Raw genomic sequence first — 11,189 nt, 5'->3', positions numbered from 1 at the left:
TGGTGATTTGCATGTGTGTTCTGAGTGGCCACCGTTGTGCTAGAAGATATTCAGTATAACTTATTCCTGAGGAGAAGGTAGAATATGCTATTAAAGCATTGGCGTGCATAGCAGTTTGATTTGTCTGTCAAGTAAGGAGATAGAAATATGAAAATAAGTGGCAATATAGAGATGAAAGGTCATATTGCTTTGTGATTTAAGCTGCTTGTTCAGGAGAATGTGAATATGTTCAGAGCCAAGGTAGGAAAGTATTGACGTATATGGGGGAGGAGGGAGAAGTACAGTGAATGCAGTGGTTTCAGCTGTCTCATCTCACACTTTTCACATAACTCTGCCACGGTTTCCTCACTATACACAACCGTAACTGGCTATCATAAAATGCATAAACTAATACAGAATGAGTACAGAAATTCTTATTATTATATACGCAAAAGCAAACTATGTCAAAGGCGAGGGTACAGCCCCAAAACTTAAAGTGTCAATGAAGATTGCAGTCCAAACGAGTAAGATATTGAAGGAGTACCCCAAGAGAAGAGGTGCAGCAGGTGTAGACTAGATGCTCGTGGATTCACTGGCAAGAGGGCGCGGTGGGCCCAAGTCCAAGAGATGGCAGCAGATGTGTCCAATGGTGCCAGGTTCAGCAAAAAGGCACTGTCCATAGGAAAAGGAAAGACAAGGTTCCCGGGTACATCCCTGTTTCGCCCAAGATGGGCTTCTTCAGTTGGTAACTACATTGTATAAAGGAATATTGACAAAATATCATTTATTAGTTTATGCATTTTATTATAGCCAGTTACGGTTGTGTATGGTTTGAATGTATTTGTAACTGAGGTCTGCGTTGTAGTTTAGTACGGTTTCCTCACTGGAAAGATTTCTAGGAAGCCACACAGCCTGTTCCTCTTTCTCGATTGCCCCCAATCCAGTGTTAGAATGGCTTGGAACTGCAACTAGCAGGGTGGAATTATGGGGGCACCTGTCCCGGATGCAATCTGGATAGGGATGCGAAATAGACATCATAATCATGGAATATATTTAAAGAGCATCGAGTTATGTAGCCTTTTCTTTTTAGCATGTTTTTTTAAAATCAGATCTCAGTTTGCTCAGAGGCTTTGTGAGGACAGAAGGCACCCCTGTCCCTGGCCTGGGAGGGCAGTGCCAAAATACGAGAGAGCCTGATGCACACATTTATTTATGCAAGCAGTGGCGGACCTTGGTACCTCAAATTTCAGTGGTGCCCAGTGTGACACCAAAATCTGGCGCCCTCTGCCTCTTGCCTTTCATTGGACTTCAAAGTTGCAGCTCCTGCTGCGGTGCCCCAGAAGCTCTGCTCCCGGTGTGACCAAACCCGTCATGCTCCGCTAGATCTGCCTCTGATGCAAGCAATTTCCATGAAAATTATTCATTTTATATCAGGGGTCTGCAAACTTTTTCCACAGGGGGCCAGTCCACTGTCCCTCAGTCCTTGTGGAGGGCCGGACTGAGGGACAGTGGACTGGCCCCCTGCGAAAAAAGTTTGCAGACCCCCTCCTATGCACACTGCGAGGTGGGCTAGTGGTCCTGTCCCTCCCCCCCCCCAGCCCTAGCCGCCTTCTCGGTTTGCCGACTGCCTCATTCGCCAAAGGGCTGGCGGCAGTGGCATGAAACGGGCTTCCTCCCCGCCTAGAGAAAGAAGGCTTACCTTCTCATGGGCTGCTGCTGCTGCTGCTGCCACCACCGCTGCTGCTGCTTGTGAAGTGGGTAGGCAGAGTGAGCTCATTCGTTCCTCTCTCTGGCCCACAGGAGCACCAGGGCGAAGGTGGTGGTGGCGGGAGGAAGAGGCCAAGCGGCGACGGCTCTGTCAATCAAACCAGGCATGGCGTTTGATTGGCAGAGACGTCCCCGCACCGCACTGAGGTAAACCAGGTACGATGTTTGATTGGCAGAGCCACCACCGCACGGCCTTTTCCGTTGCCATTGCTGGGAGTCTCAGCTTCGCGGCGGGTTACGGCTTCCTGGCACGGGCCGAATTTACGAGCCTGGGGGCCCGCATCTGGCCCCTGGGCCTTAGTTTGCCGACCCCTGTTTTATATGCTATCTCCACACTTTTGCCATAATATACATGTTTTTGTACACAAACATTTGTTTGCAGAACTGTATCACAAGATTAGGAGAAGTGCAATTTTCAAAAGATAGCTGCATTTCCTCTCTTCAGCGCAAATTAGGCAGGTTCACATTAAAATCTGAACTGAAGCAATTCTCCCTCAACCCTAATTTAATTTCTAACATCACCCCGATCAGAGCAAAGGCTTTGTTGAAGTGAAAAACAAGTAAAAGAAAAACCTCACTTCTTTTAATTCACAAAAAGTACTTAGTCTTCTTTTCAGCAGAGAAGTAGGTCCACCGTGATGCATCCCCTCTGAATTCACCTTGCACATGTGCAGGCAGTATAGGGGGAAAATATCCTAGAAAACAATATGTGTGGTAAAACATGCATTGTGTGAACACAAATGACTATGTAAGGAGCGGTATTTGGTGCAGAACAAAGGATTTTGGATATCCTTATCAGATTTTTCTCCCAAATTTTATTTTTCATTCTGCTGCGGGATGAAGAATGTTACCAAGAGCATGCAATTTCCCACATTGAAGGTGGAAACCATTTCCTGAGTGATCCTAGTGAGAAGCTCTAAATATTGTTTAATCTCCACATGTGGTTTTGCAGAATGATTTATAGCCTGGGCTTCTAGTTGCAGAAGCCAACTGGTGTTTTCCTTGTATTCAAAGAGCATGATAGCCAAGGATGAAACTATAAGCTACAGACAACACTGAACTGCTTCTGAACAGCATAATGAGCAGCAACACTTACCCATGTTATGATGCCATCACATTGTCCTCTACAACACTGGCTGCTGCTAGTAAGGGTAGGAAAATGCACAACAGGGTGACATCACTGGAGAAAGGGGGAGAATGTGACACAGGGCTCTTATTTTTTTGGCAGCATCCCTGTGCCATCTATAACATCTGATCCAAGCCCCCCCAAACCGACGAATATTTCTTGGTTCTCCCTCCCTCCCTGCAGTTGTTACACTTTAGTTTGAGGCAACGTTATTTATAAATGTATTATTCATCTTCCTGAAATGATTGGTACATGCAGTGATACTGGTTCTTTAATAATGTGATATCCGACATGTTATGGATTGCATGGGTAATAAATGCTGAACAGATGACACTGTGAATGACAAAGAGTTCTAAAGCAAGATGCAAGCACCATCCATATACAATGTCTGTGAGCTTACAGCCAGCGTCTTATATGAGGAAGCTGCCTTTACAAATTGAACACTTGTCCCATCATCGGGGGCTCTGTACATGATTAAATGCTTCGTGGATTTGTTTGGATTTCTGGCCTCATAGACTCATACTTAAGGGAGTTAAACGTTTTCTTTATAAAGAAAGGAATGCTTTTACTTCTGATTATCCTGGGGCTGCATTTTAAATTGTTGTTAGTGTTTGCTGGGTTTTTTAAAAATAATTTTGATTTCACGTGGCTTTTAATATTGTATTATTATTTGCTTGTAAGCTGCCTTGAGGACCTGACTTGGGTCAAAAGATGGGTTAGAAATTTAAAATATATACAGATACTGTAATTAATATGCTAGTGGTTAGGGCCCTGGCCTAAGTAATACGGTTGGCTAATTTCCTAGAATGCTGTTGTGGTCAGTTCCTGCTTATGGGCTTCCCATGAGCAGCTGGTTGGCCACTGCAAGAACTGCAAGACCACTTGCCTGATCCAGCACCATATGTAATGTAAGGTGTAAATTGACTCTGCTGCAGACCACAGACGTGTAAGATTGCTTTGAGAAACAGCGCTTCCCATACTGCCATGGCTATATCAAAAGCAGGGAAGAGTCAGAGGTCAGTGACAGATCACATGATTTGCATGCAGAAGATTTGAAGTTTACTCTCCAGCTTCTCCATACAGAGCTGGGAAGATTCCTGTCTGAAACTGCCACTCAGTGTAGACAAAGATGAACTAAACCAGTGTGCATGCACATGAAAGCTCATACCAAGAACAAACTTAGTTGGTCTCTAAGGTGCTACTGGACAATTTTTTATTTTATTTTATTTTATATATTTCTACTGCGTCAGACCAACGGCTACCTACCTAGACCAGGGTTTCTCAAACTTGGGTCTCCAGCTGCTTTTGGACTACAATTCCCACCATCCCTGACCATGGGTCCTACTAGCTAGGGATGGTGGGAGATGTAGTCCAAAAACAGCTGGAGACCCAAGTTTGGAAAACCCTGAATTAGATCAATCAAGGGTACATCAGGATTTGTTTCTTTTTCAACATACAATTTTGCCACTAGAGGGAAGTGTTGGAGAAAGGAAGTTCTTTGCTTTTTGCTCCAGAGAATAGGAAGGTGCAACAAAATTATCTCTGATTCTTCTGTCTTTTGCAATATATGTGGCAATTGGCATACATGTTACGATGAATGAAAATCAGCAAAAGGAGATGTGTGAATTTACCAACAGCTAGAATAAAAAAAAACACCCTGCTGCTGATATAAAGAAGATTTTGGCAGACTACTCAGGAGGAAGGTGGGGATGGTTTATAAAAAAACAGAACAATGCTCGTCTTTATGACTGGTGGGTAAAGGGAGGGTTTGACTACTGAAAAATCCCTGAGGGTACAGTGTGATTCTTCTCACTAAGACATAATGCACTTTTCTCCCACTGTGAGGCTGGGCCACCTGATGCCAGAGGCTGAGGACATCTTTACCTGCAGCACAACAACATCCCCAAGCACAGCACCTCTTTAACATTTACCCCCACAAGTAAATGCTAATCATTTCCTTATAGTGCATGTAGGAATGACACTAGTTGAGAGGGAGGCCATACCTTCTCTTTGCAGCTAAACATCCTAGTCTCTGAGAACTGAGTGCTGATCACTCTATAGTCCCACTGTCTGCAAAGCTCCATCTTAACAGTTTTGAGAGAAGAAACCATGTTAGTCTGTTGCAGTAGCAAATGTCAACAAAGGATATTTTGGCACTTTTCCTTTATTGTGGCCATAAGCTTTCATGGACTGAAGCCCACTTTACCAGATAATATACTGTCAGTCTCAGGTGGAAAATCCTGCAGAAACCCTCCCATTCAGTCATCCTGTTGATACTAACATTTGTAGGGGTTTTCAGAGGAAATATGCAATTTCCAAATTGTATATCTGCTAGCTTTTTAACCTCTTGTCATTTTGCCTGTTATTGTAAACTGCTTTGAGGCTTTATTGCAATCCAGTGGTGTATAAATATTTTGAAACAAACAAACAAACAAACAAACAAACAAACAAACAAACTGTCTGCAGTGAAAACATGTGACTTGGCCTGATTTCATGAGTGCCTATCTTTGTGCTTGTAAAGAAGATAACCCCCAACTTGAACAGATGAATGAGCTACGCAAGGCTCATCAGGTGCTAGTGCAAGGCAACCACAGTTGTATTATTTTCCGAATTCTCATTGCTACTATCTGGCTTCTGATTGCCTGTGCCCTTTGGGAAGCTGCGGTTCTCTTTCATTCCATTTTCCCTCCTCCTGTTCCCCAGTGGCAGAAATGAATCGGTTCACTGGGATGCCTTTGGAAAATATAGATTGTGCACCAGCATTTCATAAGATTCTCTCCCCTCCCCGAATGAAAACATCTGCTGGGGGAACAGCTGCAGAGGATGTCTGTGTGTATGTGGACTCTCCTCGCTTCAGGTGATGTGCTTGCTCGAGTGAGCCAGCCACCCAGCCAGCCAAGCAGGCGTTGCTTCAGCACTAGACGGCGCCTCAGTCCACCAAAGGAGATCTTTGCTCAGCATGCTCCAGTGAGCTTTGGCATCATCCGGATATTGCAAAGTAACATAAGCCCGTGGAGCCGAGGAAAATAAAACCTCCCCAGAGTTCTCTGCATGGCCCCTTGCGCTTGCTTGGCGGAATGTTGGCACAGCACTTTGCAACTAGCATCTCCAGAACAGAAGGTGGCCCTGCCTAATAGGAGACTGTCATGTTCACCCCTCTGTGTTGTTAATTCTTTCTTACACATCCCCATGCCTTTTCACAGAGCGCAGTTGTAGGCAGGAGACATATAATGAGGTGGTGCGTGATATACAGTATAAAAGGCCTGACAAACAGCATCTGACTTCTTCCGGGGAAGCATCCTTTCCCATTTTGACTTGCTGAAATTTCATGCCTATTATTGGCAACAAGCAGCTGGCTGGTGTGTAGGAGGGTTTTGTGTGTAGCAAAATGCAGTACTGCAGCCTTGCAGAGAACAATTTTAAGAGGGCACCCACAGCCTGCTCCTCTCACCTGTGGGGCTCCTCCTCCTCCTCCTCCCTTGCTGTTCCCTCCTCTTGCTGCTGTGAGTCATTTCCCCCTTTCTAAAATATCCATGCTTGCTTCTAAAATATGCCTATGTGCAGCTTCTGCAACTCCTGTAGTATTAAAGGGCTTCTAGCGTTGGGGCTGAGATAATTGTACAGAAAGCCACCATGGTACTGCCCTCCTCTTGCAGCCTAAAAAGAGGGATGGGGGAACCTGTGGCCCTGCAGATGTCATTTGACATGATCTCCCCACCATCTCTGCCCATTGGTCATGCTGGCTGGGACTGCTGGGAGTTGGAGTCTAATGACATGTGTTGAGCCACAGGCTCCTCTCCTTTAAACCTCTGCCTTTAAAGGGCAGCTGTTACGGCCATATGGGCAGCTACAAAACAATTGCATCTACATAGAGGAGAGAGCTGTGGAAGGCATATTAAGTTTGCCATTGGGGGAATCAATTGCTTTTCAGCCCAGCTAGACATAAGAGCATAAGAAGAGCCTGATGGACCAGGCCAATGGGCAACCTAATTCAGCATCCTGTTTACCCAGTGGCCGACCAGATGCCCCTGTGGGAAATCCTCAAGCAGGATCCAAGCACAAGAGCACTCCCCCCTTCTGTAGTTTCCAGTAACTGGCATTCAGAAGGATTACTGCCTCCAACTGTGGAGGCAGAGCATAGCCATCATGGCTAGTATATGATAGCATTAGCCTCTACAAATTAGTCCAATCCTCTTTTAAAGCCATCCAAGTCGGTGGCCTCCTGTGTGTGAAGGAGCAAATTCCATAGTTTACCTATGCACTGCACAAGGAAGTGCTTTCTTTCACCTGTCCTGAATCATCCAAGAGCAAGCTTTGCTGGGTGTCCAGAAGTTTTAGTATTATGAGACAGGGAGACAGTGCCATGAGAGAGGGAAGCAGCCATCTAGCCCAGCATCCTGTTTATAGCAACAACCAATTAGATGCCCCTTGGAAGCCCACAAGCAGAGCTTGAAGGCAATAGTCCTCCTGTACTGTTGCTCTGAGTGACACCAAGGTTTCCAGTGGCCTCTGAATATTAATGTTCCAATAGCCATTGATGTCTTCCATTTGTTTAATCCCCTTTCAAAGCCATCTAAATGAATGGCAACCACCACATTTCATAAATAAAGGAATCTGTCTTAAACGAAGTAAGACCATTGGTTTATGTAGATCAATGTCCTCAAAACCAATCGGCAGCGGCTGTCTAGTGTTTCAGGCACAAACGTTTCCCAGCCCTATCTGGAAATGCTCAGGATTAAACCCAAATGTATGCTTTCTACCACTGAGTGTCATGAACTGGCAGGATGATGGGGAGGAGGAAGAGGGGTGTATCCAGGACGGGAACACACTGGGGCAAGTCTTGGATGGGGAAGGAAGTACTGACAGGGTGATGGAGGATGGCAAGGGGATGGGGGTCAGTGCACAGGAACCAGAGCAGCAGGACCCATCACTGGAGCCAGAGAGGCCCTTGTCTCCACAAACATGGTGGGCTCTGCGACATAGGGAGCAGTGGGAGTGGTGCTCTAGGAGGCTAAGGCAGGCAAGGACCCACAGCCCAACTCCCTAGCTGGCCAGGTGGGGCTCGCTAGCTCTGGGAGAAGTTGTGTGATACCTCAGCTGCAGTAGGCTTGGAACAGGTGAGGGTCACATGCCTCCTCAAGCCCAGATGCTGCAATCAGCATGCAAAAGGGAAGCAGAGCTGAGGTGACTGTGCTTCAGGTTTGACTCTGGACTGTATCCTGACTGCTGGACTGTAGACTTGGCTTCTTGGATTGTCCCTGGACTGCATTTTCTGACCTTTGCACTTTGGACTTGACACACTGACTTGCTGCCAGGTAGGTTGGGGTTCTACCAGTTTTCTATATCTTTGTGATACTTTCATTATGCAATCTGTTCATGACTGCCACTGCTTTAAATATAGAGATGCATCTTCCTGGAAACTTCTTTAATTTCTGGTTTTTCATTCTAATGATTTACCAGGTATATGTGAGGCTATCCCTGAAAAAAGAAATCACCCCAGAATCCTAGGTGTAACCTGGTACCTACAAGCACCTAACAATGACTAATGCAGTCTCCATCTTAAGATTGTGTCAAAATGCAGACCTCAATGCTTCAAGATTCAGGCCAATATTTTTTATTTCTCTTCCACATTCCCCACAACACTTGCTTTGTGTAACATCTCACCTGAGCTTGCATATTATTTAGCAGTATGTTGTTTGCCCAACTATGGAATTTGGAGTGCTTTCCCTTCTTCTTAAGGACCAACATAGTTATCTTTGCTTTTTATGAAAAAATAAAAAGGATGTGGGTTTGCAGAATGTCATGGCTACATCATATTTGGGATTATGCTGCCAGAACAACATGCACTGCTTTTATCATGCTTGTCTCCTAGAGGAATACACAGCTTGTGCAAATCAAACCACAGAGCTTGTGTATAGGACATATGAAAAATGCCCCTATTCAGTCATGCTCTGTACCATCTGAAGACCTTCTTTGTTATTCTATCATATGGGCTGGTTAGTACATGCATGGACATCACCTGATTCATATCCCATTAGTCAGTGATGCTCATCTGAATGTGTGAATGGCATCCATTGATATTGTGTTTGAGAACCAACATCAGATGTGATGTGTGAGATGCAAGGTGTCTCTTCTGGCTTTTTTAAAAATTGAAAAGCAATTGTGGAGGTTGTGAATTGGATCACAGCAGCAGTGTGACCCCCTCCCCATAGGCTATTTTGCAATCAAGTAGTTTTCCCACCTGCAAGGGGAAAAAAAAAGATGAGATTCCTGTACTTTCCACCCCAGGGTGGAGAAGTGGTTTGGGGGAATGTTTTTTTATTTGAAAAACAGCCTTCAGGGAACAGGTTAAGCACTTCTCTTCCAATAGCACCAGAATAATCAAATCTGAAGTGCTGCAAAGCTTTATATTACAGTAAAAAAGAAAGAGAGAAGTCAGAAGACTCATCAGTCTCTCTTGTTATGTGTAGTTTAGACCTAAAGGTAACATGAAATGATTTGAGAATTCTGCTTTTGGTGTTTCAGTCTGTAGCGCAGTGGTGGTTGGAGCCCATTGATCTCCTTGTCTTCTGCCTACCAGTCCCAAGAGTAGGTGGAGCTGGAGCCAATGGCAAGCAGATCCACCCCTAAATGCTTGTCAGTAAGAAGGCAGGCAGCTGTATGCTATCTGAGGGAAGACTGAGGATGGTGGGGCAACGTTCCATTCATAATGGATCAGCCTCCACTGCTGTAGTGGCTGTTTTGCACATAAAACCCATCCATCAATGTTGTTGTCACTGCATCGTACCCAGGCATGTGAACTCAGCCTAAATCTTCCAGTGCCAGCCAACAGCACCTCCATAATGTAACGACTGCAGTACAGCCTTGCAAACAAAAATGTTTCTGCAGTTTGGAAGAAAGCTGTGCTGGTGCACATGCTTAGGACTGTGAATGTGCTATCTGTACCTCATCTGGATCTATCTGTACCTTGGAGGATGAATACATTGGAATGCAGTGAACAGCATGCCATGGTAATGGGGCCATATAAAACTGATAGAGCTCTGTGTGTTGAAGTATGTCGGCTGAGGATTCTGTTGGGGAATTTCATTATACTTCCTAGAGTTGTGAATTGTTGCAGCTTTAGTGGTTTATAATAGCTGAAGATCTATTCTCTCTTTATTTTCTCTCTTAAATGGAGAACAGGACAGAAGAGCCTTTTTCTCTCTTAGTAATCTTTCTTCCCTTCTCTTTGGGAAGAGGCCCTTTGAAGCCTGCTTCTTCATTGTTGTGCAACACGGGCTTTGAGCAGAACAATACCACTTCTTCCTCATTTCTTAGTTATGATTTTTGGTACCTTGAAGATGTGATGCTTTGGGGATTTTTTTTGTGCGCGCTGGTCTAGAAACAGGGTGCTACAAAAGGCATTTCTACTTTTCCCCCCATCTATCATTTGTGGTGTGTTCTTTTTTGTCTCCTCCAGCTGAACTTTTAATGGATTTAGTTCCATAGACATTACAGCTCATTAGAGTTTTACAGATATTTCAGTTTGATGAGTTAAAGATGCCCAGCCTAACACCTTTCCTTTAGCACAAGGAGGAAATTTCAGCTTGTACCAGATCAAATTTACCTTTAGAAAAGCATTGTACCAAGAAAATCACAAGTGCTTTGTTAAATACATGCGGTGGCTTTCTTGTGCAGAATATGTTGTCTTAGTGTTTGTTTGTTTGTTTCAATAAAGGCATCTGTATTACCTTCTTCTCACCCCCACTGCTATAGCAATTCTGGCCGATAGAGAAAATGACCTTGACTGGAAAAAGGACAACAAACTGGAGTCTTGAAGAGGATGGCTATTTTCTTTAAAAAGGACCAAGAGGAGCTATTGGCAGTTAATCTGCACATTGTAAGGAAGGGGGAAATGATCTGATGGAGGAGGTTTTGAGGCCAGTAGCTCTATGAGAGACTGCCCTGTGTCATTTCTGGCTGAAATAAATAACAGAACTCTCTTAGTTTTGCATGTTATGGAGGAAGAGCTGGTCTGTATGTGACTTTCAATTTGTGCCTTTCCGAGTTTCTAGTTGGAAACTTCTGTATTTCCACCATATAGCCCCTGCATGCTTAAGGATTCTAGGACATGTTCTAAGGAGTACACTCAGTTCAAATGGGGGACTGGGCAGACCTGTTGGACTTCTGTTGCTCCGCTTGAACTGGTGGTGTGATCAAGAGCCAGGGCCAGCTAAGGACATTTGGGTGGTTGAGTTCATGGACAAAAATGGCACCCTCCATTCCACATACTGGACTGGCAGCTGAATCTTATTTCAACACTGGTGATGGGAGAGCA

The sequence above is a fragment of the Zootoca vivipara genome, chromosome 7 (assembly GCF_963506605.1).
Source record: "Zootoca vivipara chromosome 7, rZooViv1.1, whole genome shotgun sequence".
NCBI classification, from domain to species: Eukaryota; Metazoa; Chordata; class Lepidosauria; order Squamata; family Lacertidae; genus Zootoca; species Zootoca vivipara.
The sequence above is the reverse complement of the archived record's forward strand: the minus strand, read 5'-3'. Positions refer to the sequence as shown.